The 21206-nt window shown below is 37.5% G+C and overlaps 1 protein-coding gene across 4 annotated transcripts in view; it reads right to left on the reverse strand.

Moving 5' to 3' along the window:
• Positions 1 to 21206, reverse strand: part of URGCP (upregulator of cell proliferation) — a 118887-nt gene that overhangs the window by 34675 nt on the left and 63006 nt on the right. For 3 of the 4 annotated variants that reach the window (XM_070462902.1, XM_070462901.1, XM_070462900.1), the window contains one exon: positions 2999 to 3125. The gene's annotated coding sequence lies outside the window, so the exon portion shown is untranslated. Of the gene's footprint in view, positions 1 to 2998; positions 3132 to 21206 lie in introns of those variants that run through there. The other variant, XM_070462903.1, reaches the window with a different exon arrangement.

Consider the following 21206-nt stretch of genomic DNA (forward strand, 5'->3'; position numbering starts at 1 on the left):
TCTGAATATCAAAAGATTATCATTAAAGAAAACTAGATAACCCAAGTTAAGGAATTTGGCACTTTTCTATATATGGAGAGATGTAAGAGTCTGGGCTTCCTGAATCCATTCCTTTGATATGTACTCCAGCTTTCTGGGGCCAGTATCCTGCTTTTACATCCTGAGCTTCCTGGGGGCTCACTGTAGGTAGTGGCTGCAGTCTGACAGCTGCTAGATGGCATATATTCTCTCTCTTTTTTAATTTTACTTATTTATTTTTGAGGGATAATTGCTTTATGATATTGTGTTGATTTCTGCCATATCTCATCATCAATCAGCCATAGGTATACCTACATCCCCTCCCTCATGAACCTCCCTCCCACCTCCCCTCCCACCCCATCCCACCCCTCTAGGTTGTTACAGAGCCTGGGTTTGAGTTCCCTGAGTCATACAGCAAATTCCCATTGGCTGTCTATTTTATGTACAGTAGTGTGACAGAGGATGAGATGGTTGGATGGCATCACCAATTCAATGGACATGAACTTGGGCAAACTCTGGGAGATGGTGAGGGACAGGGAAGCCTGGTGTGCTGCAGTCCATGGGTCACAAAGAGTTGGACACAACTTGGTGACTGAACAACAACAAGTGTATATGTTTCCATGTTACTCTCCCCATTTGTCCCATTCCCTCCCTCCCCCCACCCCCTGCACCATGTCCATTAGTCTGTTCTCTCCGTGTCTCCATTGCTGCCCTGCAAATAGGTTCATCAGTACCATCTTTCTAGATTCCATATATATGCATTAATATACAATATTTTTCTCTTTCTGACTTACTTCACTCTGTATAATAGGCTCTAGGTTCATCCACCTCATTAGAACTGACTCAAATGCATTCCTTTTATGGCTGAGTAATATTCCATTGTATATATGTACCACAGCTTCTTTATCCATTCATCTGTTGATGGACATCTAGGTTGCTTCCATGTCCCAACAATTATAAATAGTACTGCAGTGAACTTTGGGATGGCAGGTATTCTTTCCTTCCTGAGTTCCCTTGTGGCTCACCAGCTTACCATCCATGGTAGCTGTAATCACTGGTGACTGTGACATCCTGGTTTAATGACATGTAAGGAAATATTCCATTTCTCAGCCTCTTAACCTCCAGAGAACCCATCCAATGTTTTGAGAATGCTTCTTTCTTCAGTAAAATGGAATGTCACAATTGATGCCTTGAGTTCAGAAGATAATGCTCTGTAAGTGTGAGCTGAAAAGTGAAGCTACAGGGGGTTTGTGAGACCCAAAGTAGGTGTGAATATTAGAGGGTTAAGGAAGAGTTTGGAGAAAGGGCAACTGATAAAGTGGCCTGATTCCAGGCAGCAGTGGTTTCCATTGGAGTGGAGGAGGTCCAGTGTTTTTTTAAAAATAAGCTGTTGGTTTTAAAATATGTTTTGAAATAGTGACTAGTCTTAGTTCAATGAAAGTAAATATTCTTCCTCAATATGAGTTATACTAGGTATGTAGCATTTCACTGCATGGTGGACCATCATATGCTTTAACCAACCCTTATTGTTGTGGTCCATGCATGGATTGGAAAAGAGTTTTCATATGTGAGCAGAATGAGAAGACAGTAAAGTTTATTAGAGGGGGCGGCACTGTTAGAACACCAGGCCAGCCCAAGAGAGAGCAGAACCCTTTTGCAGGCTATAGACAATTTTTATAGCCTCAAGACACACAAAATTCCTACTGGAATGATGGCATTAGGTGATTGGTTAGGGTTCTATTGGGTGGGTAACGAAAAGTGAAAGTGAAAGTCACTCAGTTGTGGCCAAATCTTTGCGACCCTGTGGACTGTACAGTCCATAGAATTCTCCAGGCCAGAATACTGGAGTGGATAGCCATTCCCTTCTCCAGGAGATCTTCCCAACCCAGGGATCAAACCCAGGTCTCCCTCATTGCAGGCAGATTCTTTACCAGCTGAGCTACCAGGGAAGCTCAAGACTACTGGTGTGGGTAGCCTATTCCTTCTCCAGGGCATCTTCCTGATCTAGGAATTGAAGCTCAGGGTGGGCAATAGTGTGGATATTTTACCTAATATGGGGCTAGGGGACTGGCCTGTTTAGATCCAGAGGCTCAAGGCAACAGTTGCTCTGAGGCTTGGTCAGTTCCAGAGGTTTTTGTCCTGTGACATTGGTACAGGGCTCCACACCTATGACTTTGGGCTTCCCTGGTAGCTCCGATGGTAAAGAATCCGCCTACAATGCAGGAGACACAGGTTCGATTCCCACGTCAGGAAAATCCCCTGGAGGAGGAAATGGCAACCCACTCCAGTATTCTTGCCTGGATAATTCCATGGACAGAGGAGCCTGGTGGGCAGGCTTGCGGGCTGCAGTCCATGGGATCGCAAAGAGTCAGACATGACTGAACAACTAACACTTTCACTTTTTCCATACATATTATTAGACAAAATTTTGCTTCCAGTAATTTCATTATTACAGAGAATGTGGACTATAAATATAATTATAGCCGAAACTCTCTATATATACCCATGAGTATTTCCTTAAGCTAAGTTCCCAGGAGAAAGATGATACTAGTATTTTAGGTCTCTTCAGGTACACATATAATCTCCGTTTGTACTTGTGTACTTATATACACAAACACACAGACACACATATATACTTATGCACACACACGCACACACACACACATAGAGATTGCTGTCCCAGTAGTCACCAACACCAATGATGGTGCCAGTTTGCCAAAACTCTCAATAAATTTTATAATTTATCATTGCAAATTTAATAGGTTAAAAAACAGTATTTTGCCAAAATGGCAGACTAGGAAGTTCCAAGCTCTCCTTTTCCTGTAGAAAGAAACATGAAGAAAGCAAACAAGTTGTCTGAACTAATTTTGTAGAGACTCAGATTCATAGCAGATTCATAGCAACCAAGCAAACATTCAAGCAAGAAAAAGCCATCTTTAAAATGACATGAAAGTTTTGTGGCATTTTCAGATTCCATTACCCTACTCATTCTCCAGTGTGGCAGTGATCTTGTTCTTGAGACGGTAGCATCCTGTTTTCCAATCCCCACATTCCTATTACCTTGGACTGGAAGTAGCCAAGCAAACTTCATCTGTTTACTACCTGACCTGTAAGAAATGGTAAATCAGTCCTTCAGTTTGAAATGAAAGGATGCTAGACAGTAACTCACAGCAGTATGAAGATGTAATGATCCAAAATAGATATACATGGGCAATATAAAAAAAAAATGCATGGGCAATATTATTTTAATTTTGGTAGCAACTCCATTTTTTATTTCCAACAATACTTAAAAAATAATTACATATTATAAATATATTATTGGACATAAAACATATAAAAATGTAATTTGTGATATTAACATAAAGGGGAAACAGAACTTTTAGGGAGTAGAGTTTTTGTATGCAACTGAAGCTAAGTTGGTATCATCCAAATTAGATTGCTATAACATTAGAATGTTATATGTATTCCTCATGGTCACCACAAAGATAATATCTATAGAATATACAGAAAAGTATATGTGAGAAAGGAACTAAAAACATGTCATTACCAAAAAAAAAAAAAAAGAATAGAAAAAAAGGCAGTAATAGAGATAAAAAAAAAACTATAAGACTTTTTTAAAAGTAGCAAGGTGACAGTAAGAAGTTCCTCCTCATGAATAGTTATTTTAAATATAAATGGATCAAATTGATCAAAAGGCAGAGATAGCTGAATGGATTAGAAAAATGGAGTTGGTGAAGGACAGAGAAGCCTGGTGTGCTGTAGTCCATGGGTTCGCAAAGAGTCGGACATGACTGAGTAACTGAACTGAACTGAAAAAGTGCTCCTCAGAGCTTTCAAAGATGACTGATCACAAATTTCCATTACAAAAATAATAACAATGAAAAAGTTTGAGATATGGTGAGAATTACCAAAAATGTGACACAGAGACATGAAGTGAGTAAATGCTGCTGGAAAAAAGGCCCCAATAGATTCGTTAGATGCAAGATTGTTGCAAATCTTCGGTGTGTGGAAAACACAGCATCTGTGAAGCACAATAAAGCAACATATCTCTGTATTCTCTTTCCAAACTCCCTAACCAGTTGTTTGCATAAATTTATTTTTTAAGCTATCCACTGTTGTGGAATGGAACCAATGATGAGACAAATATTTAAAAGTTTCAGATGCCTCATCATATTTTGAGGATTTTTTTTTTTGGAAACAAGTTTATATAATAATATATAAATATTATTGTACTTACTACATGAAATAGGCAAATACTAATGATTTCTTATATTTGTTTTATTTCTTTAAATAAATAAAATAAGGTATTACTGATTAAAAAAATGATCCAAATATATACAGTCTTCAAGAGACTCACTTTAGATCTAAAGGTAGAAGACTGAAAATGAAAGGATGGAAACAGATACTCCATGTAAATATTAACCAAACGAAAGCTGCATAGGCTATACTAATTCAGACAAAATAGACTTCAGTTTAAAAACTTACAAAGGATAAAGACATTATGTAGTAAACAAAAGTTAATTCAACAAGATCTAATTATAAATATATATGTACAAAAATGAGCCTCAAAATATAATGAAGCAAACATTCACAGAATTGAAGGGAAAATAGATCCACAGTCTTGGTTGAATACTTTAGTAATCATTTTCAATAGTAGATAGGAGAACCAGACAAAAGAAAATGGATAACTTAAACAATACTATAAGTCAGTTTTACTTAACAGGTGTCAACTGGGAAAAAGTGCACAATCTAAAAGCTGGCAGTTATGTTTTAAGGCTTTCTGAGGACTTAATCCCAGGAGACAGCCTTTCATAGATCTTTATCTCACATAATATACAAAAATGTATTGAAGGCATAAATATAAAACTCGTAACCATGAAACTCTTGAAGAAAACATGGAAAGGCCAAATAATGGATTTTGCAATGATTTATTGGATATGACAGCAAACACTCAGGCAACAAAAGTAAAACCATTCAAGCAGAATTATATATAACTGAAAAGCTATTAGGCTTCAACAGTGTGTGAACTGAGAACTTCCAGATGTACAATCTGGATTTAGAAAAGGCAGAAGAACCAGAGATCAAATTGCCAACATCCATTGGATCATAGAAAAAGCAAGAGAATTCCAGAAAAACATCTACTTCTGCTTCATTGACTACACTAAAGCCTTCAACTGTGTGGATCACAACAAACTGTGGAAAATTCTTAAAAAGATGGGAATACCAGACCACCTTTCCTGCCTCCTGAGAAATCTGTATGCAGGTCAAGAAGCAACAGTTAGAACCAGACATGGAACAATGGACTGGTTCCAAATTGGGAAAGGAGTACATCAAGGCTGTATATTGTCACCCTGCTTATTTAACTTCTATGCAGAGTACATCATGTGAAATGCCAGGCTGGATGAAGCACAAGCTGGAATCAAGATTGCCGGGAGAAATATCAATAACCTCAGATACACAGATGATACCACCCTTATGGCAGAAAGTGAAGAGGAACTAAAGAGCCTCTCAATGAAGGTGAAAGAGGAGAGTGAAAAAGCTGGCTTAAAATTCAACATTCAGAAAACTAAGATCATGGCATCCAGTCCCATCATGTCATGGCAAATAGATGGGGGAACAATGGAAATAGTGACAGACTATTTTCTTGGGCTCCAAAATCACTGTGGATTGTGACTACAGCCATGAAATTCAAAGACACTCCTTCGAAGAAAACCTATGACAAACCTAGTTCAGTTGAGTCACTAAGTCATGTCAGACTCTTTGTGACCCCATGGTAGCACGCCAGGTCTCCCTGTCCATCACCAACTCCCGGAGTTTACTCACACCCATGTCCATTGAGTAGGTGATGCCATCCAACCATCTCATCCTCTGTCATCCCCTTCTCCTCTGGCCCTCAATCTTTCCCAGCATCAGGGTCTTTTCAAATGAGTCAGCTCTTCGCATCAGGTGGCCAAAGTATTGGAGTTTCAGCTTCAACATCAGTCCTTCCAATGAACACTCAGGACTGATCTCCTTTAGGATGGACTGGTTGGATCTCTTTGCAGTCCAAGGGACTCTCAAGAGTCTTCTCCAACACCACAGTTCAAAAGCATCAATTCTTCAGCGCTCAGCTTTCTTTATAGTCCAACTCTCACATCCATACATGATCACTGGAAAAACCATAGCTTTGACTAGATGGACCTTTGGTTGGCAAAGTAATGTCTCTGCTTTTTAATATGCTGTCTAGGTTGGTCATAACTTTCCTTCCAAGGAGTAAGTGTCTTTTAATTTCATGACTGCAATCACCATCTGCAATGATTTTGGAGCCCCAGACAATACAGTTAGCCACTGTTTCCACTGTTTCTCCTTCTATTTGCCATGAAGTGATGGGACCGGATGCCATGATCTTAGTTTTCTGAATGTTGAGCTTTAAGCCAAATTTTTCACTCTCCTCTTTCACTTTCATCAAGAGGCTCTTTAGTTATTCTTCACTTTCTGCCATAAGGGTGGTGTCATCTGCATATCTGAGGTTATTGATATTTCTCCTGGCAATCTTGATTCCAGCTTGTGCTTCCTCCAGCCCAGTGTTTCTCATGATGTACTCTGCATATAAGTTAAATAAGCAGGGTGACAATATACAGCCTTGATGTACTCCTTTTCCTGTTTGGAACCAGTCTGTTGTTCCATATCCAGTTCTAACTGTTGCTTCCTGACCTGCATACAGGTTTCTCAAGAGGCAGATCAGGTGGTCTGGTATTCTAGTCTCTTTCAGAATTTTCCACAGTTTATTGTGATCCACACAGTCAAAGGCTTTGGTACAGTCAATAAAGCAGAAATAGTTGTTTTTCTGGAACTCCCTTGCTTTTTCGATGACAAACCTAGACAGCGTATTAAAAAGCAGAAACATTACTTTGCCAACAAAGGTCCATATAGTCAAAGCTATGGTTTTTCCAGTAGTCATGTACGGATGTGAGAGTTGGACCATAAAGAAGGCTGAGTGCCAAAGAATTGATGCTTTCAAACTGTGGTGCTGGAGAAGACTCTTGAGAGTCCTTTGGACTGCAAGGAGATCAAACCAGTCAATCCTAAAGGAAATCAACCTTGAATATTCATTGGAAGGACTGATGCTGAAGCTGAAGCTCCAGTACTTTGGCCACCTGATGCCAAGAGCTGACTCATTGGAAAAGACCCTGATGCTGGGAAAAATTGAAGGCAGGAGAAGGGTACAACATGATGAGATGGTTGGATGGCATCACCACCTCAATGGATATGAGTCTGAATGAACTCCAGGGAATGGTGAAGGACAGGGAAGCCTGACCTGCTGAACTCCATGGGGTCGCAATGTGTCACGACAGAGCAACTGAACAACAAAAAAGCTATTGCCAAGCAAAAGAAATAGTTTTTAAAATGAGAAGGCAAGCTATGAGAAAGAATCAGTGTATGCAAAAGATGTATCTGATAAGAGGTTAATATCCAAAATATAGAAGGGACCATTAAAAATTGGGCAAAGAACCTGAATAGATGTTTCTCAAAAGAAGACAAATGTCTTCCTTTATACAAACAAGTGTATGAGAAGGTGTTCAGTGTCACTAATCATCAGGGAAATGCAAAGGGGAAAAAAAAGAGTGATCACCTCACACCTGTTAGAATGGTTATTAGCAAAAAAAAAAAAAAAATGAAAATAAGGAATAGCAAAGATGAAGGTATTGGTGAGGATGTTAGGAAATGGGATGCCTTGTACACTGTTGCTGGCTATGTAAATTGCTGCAACCACTATGGAAAACCAATGGAGGTACTTCAAAAAGCTAAACACAGAAATACCTTAGGGCTTCCCTGGTGGCTCAGTGGTAAAGGATCTGCCTGCCAGTGCAGGAGAGGCAGGTTCTATCTCTGGATCAGGAAAATCCCCTGGGGAAGGAAATGCCACTCATTCTAGTATTCTTGCCTAGGAAATTCCATGAACAGAGGAGCCTAGCAGGCTACCATCCATGGGGTCACAAAAGAGTCAGACATGACTCAGCAACTAAATAACAATGACAAGAAATACTTTATGATCCAATAATCCCACTTCTGGATATATATCCAAAAGTGTTGAACTCAGAATCTCAAAGTGATATCTGTACTCCTATATTTCATCAACATTATTCACAATAATCAGCATATGGACCCAACCTAGATGTCCATCAATAGATGAATGGGCAAAGAAAATGTGGTATATAAGTAAAATGAAATATTAACCTTTAAAAAGTGACAAATCCTGCCATTTGGAAAAACCTGGATATATATGGAGGACATTATGCTGAATGAAATAATCCAGACACAGAAAGACAAGAAAGACTATATTATTTCTACTTTTATAAGAAATTTAAAATATCAACATCACTCATTATCAGAGAAATGCAAATCAAAACCACAATGAGGTACCATTACACGCCAGTCAGGATGGCTGCTATCCAAAAGTCTACAAGCAATAAATGCTGGAGAGGGTGTGGAGAAAAGGGAACCCTCTGACATTGTTGGTGGGAATGCAAATTAGTACAGCCACTATGGAAAACAGTGTGGAGATTTCTTAAAAAGCTGGAAATACATCTGCTATATGACCCAGCAATCCCACTTCTGGGCATACACACCGAGGAAACCAGATATGAAAGAGACACATGCACCCCAATGTTCATCTCAGCACTGTTTATAATAGCCAGGACATGGAAGCAACCTAGATGCCCATCAGCAGATGAATGGATGAGGAAGCTGTGGTACATATACACCATGGAATATTACTCAGCCATTAAAAAGAATTCATTTGAATCAGTTCTAATGAGATGGATGAAACTGGAGCCCATTATATAGAGCGAAGTAAGCCAGAAAGATAAAGACCATTACAGTATACTAACACATATATATGGAATTTAGAAAGATGGTAATGATAACCCTATATGCAAAACAGAAAAAGAGACTCAGATGTATAGAACAGACTTGTGGACTCTGGGAGAAGGTGAGGGTGGGATGTTTCAAGAGAACAGCATCGAAACATGTATATTATCTAGGGTGAAACAGATCACCAGCCCAGGTTGGGTGCATGAGACAAGTGCTTGGGCCTGGTGCACTGGGAAGACCCAGAGGGATCGGGTGGAGAGGGAGGTGGGAGGGGGGACCAGGATGGGGGAATACATGTAAATCCATGGCTAATTCATTTCAATGTATGACAAAAACCACTGCAATGATGTAAAGTAATTAGCCTCCAACTAATAAAAATAAATGGAAAAAATAATAATAATAATAATAAAAAGAAATTTAAAATAATCAAATTCAGAACCAAAGCATAGAATACTGGTTACTAGGGACTGAAAAGAGGGAAAAGTAAAGAAGTGTTGGTTGATCAAAAGTCACAGAATTTCAGTTACACAAAATGAGTAGGTTTTGGAGATGTACTACACAACTTAAGATGACCTAAGTTAATAATACATATAAATATATAGTTATAAATATACATATATTTTAAATAAAATTGATTTACAATATTGTGTTCATTTTAGGTATACAACAAAGTGATTCAGCTATAGAACTATTTTCTGTTTACTTTCCATTATGGGTTATTTCAAGATATTGAATGTAGTACTCTGTGGTATACCATAAATCTTTGTTGCTTCAATGTAGTGTAGTTTGTTAATCCCATACTCCCAATTTATCCTTCTGCCTTCTCCTTTGGTAAATATGTTTGTTTTCTCTGTGAGTCTCTCTTTGTTTTGTAAATAAGTTTTTTAGTACTATTTTTTAGAGTCCACATATAAGTGATATTATATAGTATTTGTCTTCATCTGACTTACTTCACTAAGTATAATATTCTCTAGGCCCACCCATTTTGCTACAAATGGCAATATTTCATTAATTTTTATGGCTGAGTAATATATATCCCATTTTCTTAAGCCAGTCGTCTATTGATGGGCACTTGTGTTGTTCCCATTGCTTTGCTATTATAAATAGTGGGGCTATGAACATTGGAGTGCATGTGTCTTTGGAAATTAGAGTTTTTTTCTTTTCTGGATATACATCCAGAAGTGGGGCTGCTGGATAATATGTAGCTGCATACTTAGTTTTTTAATGAACCTCCATACTGTTCTTCATGTGGCTGTATCAACTTACATTCCCACCAACAGAGTAGGAGGGTTCCCTTTTCTCCACACCGTCTCTAACAGCTATTATTTGTAGATTTTTGATGATGGCCATTTTGACACATGTGAGGTGATAACTCTTTGTAGTTTTGATTTACATTTCCCTAATAATTCTCAATTGTGAGCATCTTTTCAAGTACTTGTTGCCCATCTGTATGTCTTCTTTGGAAAAATATTTACTTAGGTCTTCTGTTATTTTTTCATTAGGCTTTTTTGTTGATATTTAGCTATACGAGCTATTTGTATATTTTTGGTTGCAATATTTGCAAATATTTCTGCCATTCCATAGGTTGGTCTTTTAGTTGATGTGCAAAACCTTTTAAGTTTGTTGTAGTTCCATTTATTTTTGCTTTTTTTTCCTTGAGAGACAGATCAAGTAAATATTGCTAGAATATATTTATGTTCTAAAATTGTATGCCTATATTCTCTCCTAGGAATTTTATGGTATCATGTCTTATACTTAGGCTTAAGCCATTTTGAGTTTATTTTTGTATGTGCTGGGAAAGAGTGTTCTAATCTCATTGCTTTATATGTAGCTGTCCAGCTTTCCCAACACCACTTGATGAGACTGTCTTTTCTCTGTTATACATTCTTGCCTCTCTTTCAGTAAACTGATTGACCACAGGTGTGCTGGTTTATTTCTGGACTCTCCATTCAGTTTCATTGATCTATATATCTCTCTTTGTGCCCGATATCACACAGTTTTGATTACTAGAGTTGTGTACTATAGTCTGAAATCCAGAAGGGTTATACCTCCAGCTATAGTCTTTCTTCAGGATTGCTTTGGCAATTCTGGGTCTTTCATTGTTCCAAATGTTTTAGGATTATCTCTTCTATTTCTGTGGAAACTATCATGAGTATTTTGATAGAGCTCACATTAAATCTGTAGATTTCATTTCATCAATATTAATTCTTCTCATCCAAGAGCATATGAGATACCTTTTTATTTCTTCAAATGGTTTTCATCTTCTTTATCAATGTTTCAGGCTCTTGAGTGTAGTTACTTCACCATCTTGGTTAAGTTTATTCCTAAGTATTTTTTTGGACAAGATTTTAAATGGGATTGTTTTGTTTCTTCTTCTTTCTGGCATTTCATTGTTAGTGTAAAGATGCAAAACGTTTCTGTATCTTGAGATTTCTGTATCAATATTTTTTCTTGTTTCCTTCTACCTTACTGAATTCATTTATTCTGATAATAGTTGTGTGGAGACTTTAGGGTTCTCTCTATGGAGTATTATGTCATCGGCAGATAGTGACAATTTTATGTCTTTCCTTCCAAATTGTATATATTTTATTTCTTTTCCTTGTCTAATTGCTGTGACCAGAATTTCTAATGCTATATTGAATAGAAGTGGTGAGATGGGCATCCTTGTCTTGTTCCTGAATTTAGCAGAAAGGCTTTCAGCTTTTCACCATTGAGTATTATATTGGCTGTGGGTTTGTCATAAATAGCTTTTATTGTGTTGAAATATGTTACCTCTATACCCACTTTGGTGAGTTTTTATCATAAACAGATAATAAATTTTGTTAAATGTTTTTTCTGCATCAATTGAGGTTATCATATTTTTTTGTCTTTCCTTTTGTTAATATATTGTATCACATTGATTGATTTGTGTGTGTTGAACCACACTTTTGACCCAGGAATGAATCCAATTTGATCATGGTGTATGATCCTTTTTTATGTATAGTTGGATTTAGATTGCTAACATTTTGTGAGGATTTCTATATCCATAATCATCAAAGATATTAACTTGTAATTTTTTTCTTTCTTTTTCTGTGTGGTGTCTTTATCTGAGCTTGGTATCAAGTTGCTGGTGGCTTTATAGAATGAATTTGGGAGTGTTCCTTTCTCTTCAATTTTTTGGAAAAGTTTGAGGAGGATAGGTGTAAATTCTTTGTATATTTGGTAGAATTCCCTGGAGAAGTTGTCCAATCCTGGAATTTTGTTCACATGGAGTTTTTATTATTAATATTACAAATTCTATTTCACTTCTAGTGATTGACCCATTCAAATTACCTAAGTTTTCTTTACTCAATTTTGGCAGGCTCTATATTTCTAGAACCTTGTCTGTTTCTTCTAGGTGGACCAATTTGTTGGCATATAACTGTTAATAGTATTCTCTTATGATTTTTTTTTCCTGAGGTTGTTACTTCTCCTCTTTCATTTCTTATTTTGTTTATTTGGGTCCTCTCTCTCTTCTTCTTGATGAATCTGGCTAAAGGTTTGTTGGCTTTACCTTTTCAAAAATCAGCTCTTGGTTTCATTGATCATTTTTATTGTTTTTAATATTAATATATATTTTATTTATCTCCTCACTGATTGTTATCATTTCCTTCCTTCTGCTGATTTTAGGTTCTGTTAGTTCTTCTTTTTCCAATTATTTTAGGTGGTAGGTTATATTTTTCTATTTGAGTTTCTTTTTGTTTGTTTGTTTCTGGAGGAAGGCCTATATTGCTATGAACTTCCCTCTTAGAACTGCTTTTCTGCATTCCATACATTTTATAAGGCTATGTTTTCATTGTCTTTTGTCTTGAGGTATTTTCTGATTTCCTCTTTGAGTTCATAATTGACTGATTGGATTTTTTGGTAATATTTTGTTTAGGTTCCACATGTTTGTTCTTTTCCCATTTTTCTTTTTGCAATTGATTTCTAACTTCATATGACTGTGGTTGGAAAAGATGCTTGCTTTAATTTCTATCCAATTGAATTTGTTGAGACTTATTTTGTGACATCAAATGTGGTTCACCCTAGAGAACTTTTCCTGTGTGCTTGAAAAGAATATGTATTTGGAGGTAGTGTCCTGTAGATATCAATTAAATCCAAATGGCCTATTGTGTCATTTTGGATCTCTGTTGCATTATTGATTTTATTTCTGGAATATCTGTCCATTGGTGTCAGTAGATTGTTAAAGTCTCCTACTATTATTGTATTATTGTCCATTTCTCCCTTTATTTCTATCATTATTTGTTCATATATTTGGGGGCTCCTCTATTGGGTGCACATGTTAAAGAGTTTAATATACCTTTCTTCCCTTTATCATTATGTAATATCCATTGTTTTCTTCTTGAACTTTGTTTTAAAGTCTATTTGGGAGACCTACACAAAATGGCAGAAGAGTCAAATGGGTGTATCACTTTCCTTCCCACAAATACATCAAAAATACATCTGCATATGACCAACCCCTATAGAACACCTGAACACTGGCAGAAGACCCTAGACTTCCAAAAAGCAAGCTAAACTCCACAGAATGATGTAGGGCAAAAACATAAAAAAGTAAAGAGGCAAAGGATTTGGGACAGGGACCTGTCTCTCGGGAAGGGAGCTATGAAGGAGAAACACTTTCTGCACACTCGGAAACTCCCTCAAAGGTAGGGACAGGTGGAGATTTGGAATCCCAGAGGGGAACCAGCAACAGGTGCTTGGAAAACAAAGTAGAGAGTTCACCATAGAGATCATTGCCAACCAACACTTCCTAGCCAAAACGCTGTTTGCACACCTGCCATGGCAAGTAGGGGTTGGATACTGAGGCTCAGGCTTTGGGGCCCAGATCCCAGGGAGAGGACTCCAGTTGCTTGCCGTGAATATACTCTGAGGAGGCCAGTATGACACAGCTGAGGGAGTTCAGGGAAAAGCCTGGTCCTGCCAGAGAGACAAGGAATCATTGCTGCAGTAACCTTATAACTTCGCACATTTGCAAACTTCAGGGCCCCATCTTCATGAGTGACATAGGAGGGAAAATACCCTGGTGTTGGGAAAGAGTGAAGGCTGAAGAAGTGGGTGACAGAGCTGGAGATGGTTGAATGGCATCACTGTTTCACTGGACATGAATTTCGGCAAACTCCGGGAGATGGTGAGGGATAGAGAAGCCTGGCGAGCTGCATGCAGTCCATGGGGCTGCAAAGAGTCAGACAGGATTTGGCAACTAAAGAACAACAACAAATCATGATAAAAACTCTCTAGAAAGTAGACATAGAAGGAACCTATGTCAACTTAACAAAGGCCATATATGACAAACCCACAGCAAACATTATTCTCAATGGTGAAAAAATGGTGAAAAACTGAAAACATTTCCTCTAAGATCAGGAACAAGACAAGGGTGCCCACTCTTGCCACTATTATTCAACATAGTTTTGGAAGTCCTAGCCATGGCAATCAGAGAAGAAAGAGATAAAAGGAAACCAGATTGGAAAAGAAGAAGTAAACTCTTACCATATGCAGATGAGATGACACTATACATGGAAAACCCTAAAGATAACACTAGAAAATTACTAGAGCTCAGCAAAGAATATCATAAAGTCACAGAATATAAAATTAGTGCACAGAATTCCCATGTATCCCTATACAGTAACAATGAAAAATAAGAGAAGGAAACAATCCCTTCCAACACTGCAACAAAAAGTATAAAATACCTAGGAATAAACCTACCTAAGGAGGCAAAAGTCTTCCCAGGTGGCACTGGTTGTAAAGAACCTGCCTGCCAATGCAGAAGACTTAAGAGATGTAAGTTCAATCCCTGGGTCAGGAAGATCTTCTGGAGGAGGGCATGGCAACCCACTCCAGTATTCTTGCCTAGAAAATCCGAGAACCCCATGGACTGTGGAGCCTGGTGGGCTATTGTCCATGAGGTCTCAGAGTCAGACACAACTGATGTGACTTAGCACACTGAAGTTAAAGTGCTGAAGGAGTGGATTTTGATCATCAAAAAATGTAGACTATCATATTCGGTTTGACCCTATTGCTATAAAGAATTTTAAAACTCTGGGAAATTTAAAAAATATTAAATTTCTCCAATGAGTTCATAAGAAGTTAAGAATTCTTTGCTTAAAACAGAAAAAGAGACACAGATGTATAGAATGGACTTGTGGACTCTGGGAGAAGGCGAGGGTGGGATGTTTCAAGAGAACAGCATCGAAACATGTGTATTATCTAGGGTGAAACAGATCACCAGCCCAGATTGGGTGCATGAGACAAGTGCTCCGGCCTGGTGCACTGGGAAGACCCAGAGGGATCGGGTGGAGAGGGAGGTGGGAGGGGGGACCGGGATGGGGGAATACATGTAAATCCATGGCTAATTCATTTCAATGTATGACAAAAACCACTGCAATGATGTAAAGTAATTAGCCTCCAACTAATAAAAATAAATGGAAAAAAAAGATAAAAGAAAAAAAAAAGAATTCTTTGCTTAGAAACAAAGTGAACCTAGAGAGTAATGTCAACCTCCTTCTCCTTGGAGATCTTTGCCTAACAAAGTGAAAGTTTGGGAGTCTGAGAAACAGAAACCGAATCTCAGGACCCACCTAAGGCAAGGACTGTAAAAGAGCAGCCTCCATCCCTAAAGCTGGTACCACAAAGGGCCATATACACAGGACTGAGAGTGAAATAGCAGTAAACTGGTGTCCATTTCAGAGGAGAGTTGATTGTCTCCAATTTGGCCTAGGAGGGTAACCTCTGAGAATATCAAAGTGAGTGGTGGTCCTCACATGAGTTTACAGCCTGAATGCATACTATCCAGGAAATCTGAAAATTGAGAAGTAAATTTGGAATAGATTCTCGACTGGGAGTCCTTCCAGGAGCCTGTAAGACACAAGCACAAATTCGCTCTGGAAAAATATACTTTTTATTCCAGGCCCCCCAAAATTTCTGAAATAAAATTCCAAGAAAAATGAGCATCTGATAGTCAAAAATAACACAAACAGAAACAAGGCTCCATGAGTGAGAAAAAACTCAAATCTTCAAGAATTTTAACTAAATGGAATTATTATCCATAGATTTTATAGTAACTATGTTTAATACTTTGAAAGAAATAAAAGATAATCTTAACTATATTTACCACAACAGGTGAATGAGATTTGAAAAATAATCAAAACAAGTAAATTATAATTAAAATCACAAGTGTAATGGGTGGGTTTAACTGAAAATTAGACATACTGAAAAGAAATTGGTGAATTGAAATACAGAAGTTAAAAAATTATCTAGAATGAAACAAAAATTCAAAGAGAAAATATGAATAAGGGTTAAGAAACAAAGAAGATGAAGAAAGTTTAATGTATATGTAATTATTGATCCAGCTGGGAAGGAAGGGAATGTGGAGAAGAAGCAATATCTGAAAAATCTGCAGCAATATCTGAAAAAAATAATGACTAAGAAGTGATGAAAGGGAACAACTCACAGATCCAACAAGCTAAACAAATCTCAAGCCGAAGAAACAAAAAGAAATCCATACCTGGTTAAATGAGAATGAAATGCATAACATGAAGAATATACCCTAGGGAAAAGGAAAATTGGCAGATAGAAGATCTAGGCAGCAAGAGGTAATAAAGAGCACAGGAAGCAGTAACTTTGCGGATAAATTTAAACTAACATTGGCCTTAAAAACAGTAAGAACGTATTTGGGGTTAAATAAAACAATTTTAAAGGCAAGATTAGTAGACATAGTAAGGTCCCCCACAGATGCCTATATCGTAATCCTTATAACTTGTGAATATGTTATGTTACATAGCAAAGGGAAATGGAACTAATCAGATGACTTTAACAAGGGAAGAGTATATGGAAGACTGGATATGGAAGAGCAATGTCCACTACAAAGCGTCTTCAAATGTAGAAAAAGGAGGCAGAAGAAAATGTCAGGGTGGTGGTCTACAAGGACTTGATCTACTGTTGCTGGATTTGAGTAATGAGGAAGGGATCTGAGCCAAAATATACAGGCCATATTTAGAAGCTGGAAAGGCAAGGAAACAGAGTCCCTTCTAGGGCCTCTTACAAGGAGTGGACACTTGCCAACAGCTTGATTTTAGCCCAGTGAGATCTGAATTGAACTTCTACAGAACCGGAAGATAATACATTGTATTGTTTCAAGTCACTAAGCTTATAATGATTTGTTACAGCAGCAGTAGAAACTTAACACAGAGAGTTAACATGTCAACAATAGTATAACAGCAGATGCAAGAAAAGTACTTCTAAGACCTTTTAACTTATTGAGGGTATAAGTAGTATGAAACTTACATGCCATTTCTGGACATTTCTGATTCCCAATGTTGGCAACTTGAAATCAGCCAACGGGATTAAGACGGGAGTACTTAAATCACAGAAATAAGTACATGCTACAAACCAGGCTTTTATTTACTGATATTATTTTTAATTTATTTATTGCTTTTTGTTAAAGAGAAAAAGCATATTGTAATTCTTGGAGTATAGAAGCAATATAGTCCTAACCCTAACTTCCAGACTGATACTGAATTTATTAAAAATGTTGTTGTTTCTCAGTTGCTAAGACAGTGCTGGCTCTTTGTGACCCAACGGGCTGAAGCATACCAGGCTCCTCTGTCCTCCACTATCTCCTGGAGTTTGCTCAGATTCATGTCCATTGAGTTGGTGGTGCTAACCATCTCATCCTCTGCTGTCCCCTTCTCCTTTTACCTTCAATCTTTCCCAGCATCAGGATCTTTTCCAATGAGTCAGCTCTTTGCATTAGATGGCAGAATTACTGGAGCTCCAGCTTCAGCATCAGTCCTTCCAATGAAATTCAGGGATGATTTCCTTTAGAATTGACTGGCTTGAATTTCCCTGCAGTCCGGGGAATTCTCGAGTCTTCTCCAGCACCACAATTCAAAAGCATCAATTCTCTGGTGCTCAGCCTTCTTTATGGTCCAATTCTCACATCTGTACATGACTACTGGAAAAGCCATAGCTTTGACTACAAGGAACTTTGTCAGCAAAGTGGTGTCTTTATTTTTAATACGCTGTCTAGGTTTTTCATAGCTTTTCTTTCAAGGAACAAGTGTCCTTTAATTTCATGCAGTCACTGTCCTCAGTGATTTTGGAGCCCAAGAAAATACATATAAAACAGGTGAGACAATAAAAAGTACAAAGATGACAGTTATAAATTGGAACATTAGTGATTACAATCATAAAAGGCAAAATGTGTCAGACTAATTTTTTAGAAGTGTACTACATATTATTAAAAAGACACTTGTGGAGTACAAGAATGCTGAGAATTTGAAAGCAAAAGGTTAGAAAAAGACATTTAGGGTAATTCTAACCAAAAAAAGCTGCTGCTGCTGCTGCTGCTGAGTCGCTTCAGTCGTGTCCAACTCTGTGCGACCCCATAGACGGCAGCCCACCAGGCTCCGCCGTCCCTGGGATTCTCCAGGCAAGAACACTGGAGTGGGTTGCCATTGCCTTCTCCAATGCATGAAAGTGAAAAGGGAAAGTGAAGTCGCTCACTGGTGTCCGACTCGTAGCAACCCTGTGGACTGCAGCCAACCAGGCTCCTCCGTCCATGGGATTTTCCAGGCAAGAGGACTGGAGTGCGGTGCCATTGCCTTCTCCAAAGTTACATTAATACTAGGTAAAATAGATTTCAAGGCAAAAATCACTACAAGTGAAATATAGGGAAACTTCATAAAGTGTTGTTTCACAGATAGATATAGCAGTTTTAAATTTGCACGTGCCTAGTTATATAACATTAACTATAGAAAGTAAACATTGATACAATTATGAAGAGAAATAGATTAATCTACGATCATAGTGGAAGATTTTAACACATTCAGCACTTGAGAAACACACACAAAAAATAAGCACATAATATATTTTCATAACTTGGCATAAGGCATATTTTCAGTGTGCAGAAAGTCTGCAATGATTGTGTAATATTCTCCTGTCTTCCTCACTCAGCATCTCATAATGTTAATATCTGTAGAACCATAATACAATTGTCAAAATTGAGAAATTAATATTGTCGCAATACCACTAACTAAACTACAGACTTTACTCAGATTTTACCAGTTTTCCCACTGGTAAAATTCTTTATTTCTTCCAAACTACAATCCAGGATTCCACTTTGCTTTTGGTTGTAATGTTTCCTTATTTTTTTCTACCCTGTGACAGTTCCTCAGTCTTTCCTTGCCTTTCATCACCTTGACACTTTTGAAAAGTACAGGTCTGGTATTTCAAAGAGTGTTCTTCAATTTGGGTTTGCCTGATGTTATCTTATAAGTAGACTGAGGTTATAAGTTTTGGAAAATGCCGCAGAAATATTACTCAAATTTTTCCAGCTGTGACGACGGGAGCTCTTTCAGGCTGACTACTGCGTCTTTCTGCATGCTCCCGTTTTCTCTCTTTTTTCCCTAGCACTTCCTGACTTTCTGCCACAAAAGAAACTCCAGAATTATCTCACAATCTCCTTGCCCCAACCCTGAAATTAACCACTTTTCCAGGGGGCACTGGTCATTTTTAATGGAGAATGGTACTTAGAAACCAAGATCTGTGTACTAGGTAGTTAGTTCATCACCCTTGTTGTGTCACTCTTCCAGGTCCTCTCAGCTGGCAGAAAAAGGAAATGTGTATATATCAAGTCATATGGACACACATCTATGTTTAAAATCCATTAATACCTATATGTATATATTGGCAGAAAACAAAATGTGTTGGCAAGGATGTGGAGAAACTGTAACTTTTGTGGGGTTATAGTGGAATTATAAAATGGTACAGTCATTGTGGACAAATATGGTTGTCCTCAAAATATTATACACAGACTTAACATTTAACCTTGCTATTTGCCTCTGGGTATATAACTAAAATAATTGAGAAGATAAACTCAAGCAATTCTCTGTAATCAGTGTTCAAAGAAGCTTTGTTCACAACAGCCAAAAGGTGGAAACAACCCAAATGTCCATCAGTGGATGAATGGATAAACAAAATGTGGTATATATAGTCTTTAAAAAAGAATGAAATTCTGATACATGCTACAATGTAGCTATACCTTGAAGACATTATGCTAGGTGAAATAAGCCAAACAAAGATGTACAAATATTGTGTGCATACACTTAATATGAAGGAGTTTGAAGAGTTAAAGACACAAAGAAACAAAGTTGAACAGAAATTATAAGGGACTGGGGAGAGGGAGAATGGGGAAATATTGTTTAGTAGGTGCAGAGTTCCAGTTTGGGATTATGAACAAGTTCTAGAAATTGATAATGGTGATGCTTGTACAATGATGTGAATGTACTTATTTTCACTGGACTAATACTTCAAGATTATCAAAATAATAACTTTGTGTTATGTATTTTTACCACAATAAAAATTCATGTCAATGTATGACACCACTACAATATTGTAAAGTAATTAGCCTCCAACTAATAAAAATAAATGGAAAAAAAAGCTTAAATACAAAAAAAATGCGTATTAAAAAGGTCAAACTAATATCTCAGAATCTAATTCCGCACAAACAATAGCATAGCATTTTTCCCTCTGACAGTGAGAAATATGATGTTCACTATCATAGTATTTACCAGAACACAGGCAACTTTTATTGATTAAGTTTACTGTCTTACTTAAGGATAGTTTGTGGCACCCCAAAACAGTTCCTATAGTAATATCAAAGATCACTGATCACAGATCACCATAACAAATGCAATTCATTTTCTAATGACTGCATAATAAGTAACCCATAGTAAAGATGTACTCTAGTTTAGCCAAACATTCTATTGACTGGCATTAAGGTAGCTTTCAGTTGTTAATTGTGTATATATTTATGTCCATAGAAAAATATTTGTGGAAAATGCACGTTTGTTTGTGTTCATATAAGCTTAATTTTCACAAGATACATTATCTAAAATGAAATTTCAGAGAGTATGTGTATTTTTCATCTTAAATCGACCTCCAGGCTTTTCTTCCCAAAGAGTGGAGCAATCCATACTCCCATCAGGTGGATCTGAGACCCTGCTCTGTAGTATGGTGACTATCTGCTGAATGGAAAAGAATATCCCTTTGTTGTTTTTCAATTTCATTTTCCATGATCACTAATGAGGCTAGGAATCATTTCAAACTGTCTTCAATCATTGGATTTGTTGTTATAAGTTGTTATTCATACTGCTCACCTGCTTTTTCCATTGAGCCTTTTCCTTATTAATTTTTTATTGGAATATAATTGCTTTACAATGCTGTGTTAGTTTCTGATGTACAATGAAGTGAAATAGCTATATGTGTACATAAATCCCCTCCTCTCGAGCCTCCTTCATACCCCTCCATCCCACCACTCT

This window comes from Odocoileus virginianus, unplaced genomic scaffold (genome assembly GCF_023699985.2).
Source record: "Odocoileus virginianus isolate 20LAN1187 ecotype Illinois unplaced genomic scaffold, Ovbor_1.2 Unplaced_Scaffold_17, whole genome shotgun sequence".
Lineage (NCBI taxonomy): Eukaryota > Metazoa > Chordata > Mammalia > Artiodactyla > Cervidae > Odocoileus > Odocoileus virginianus.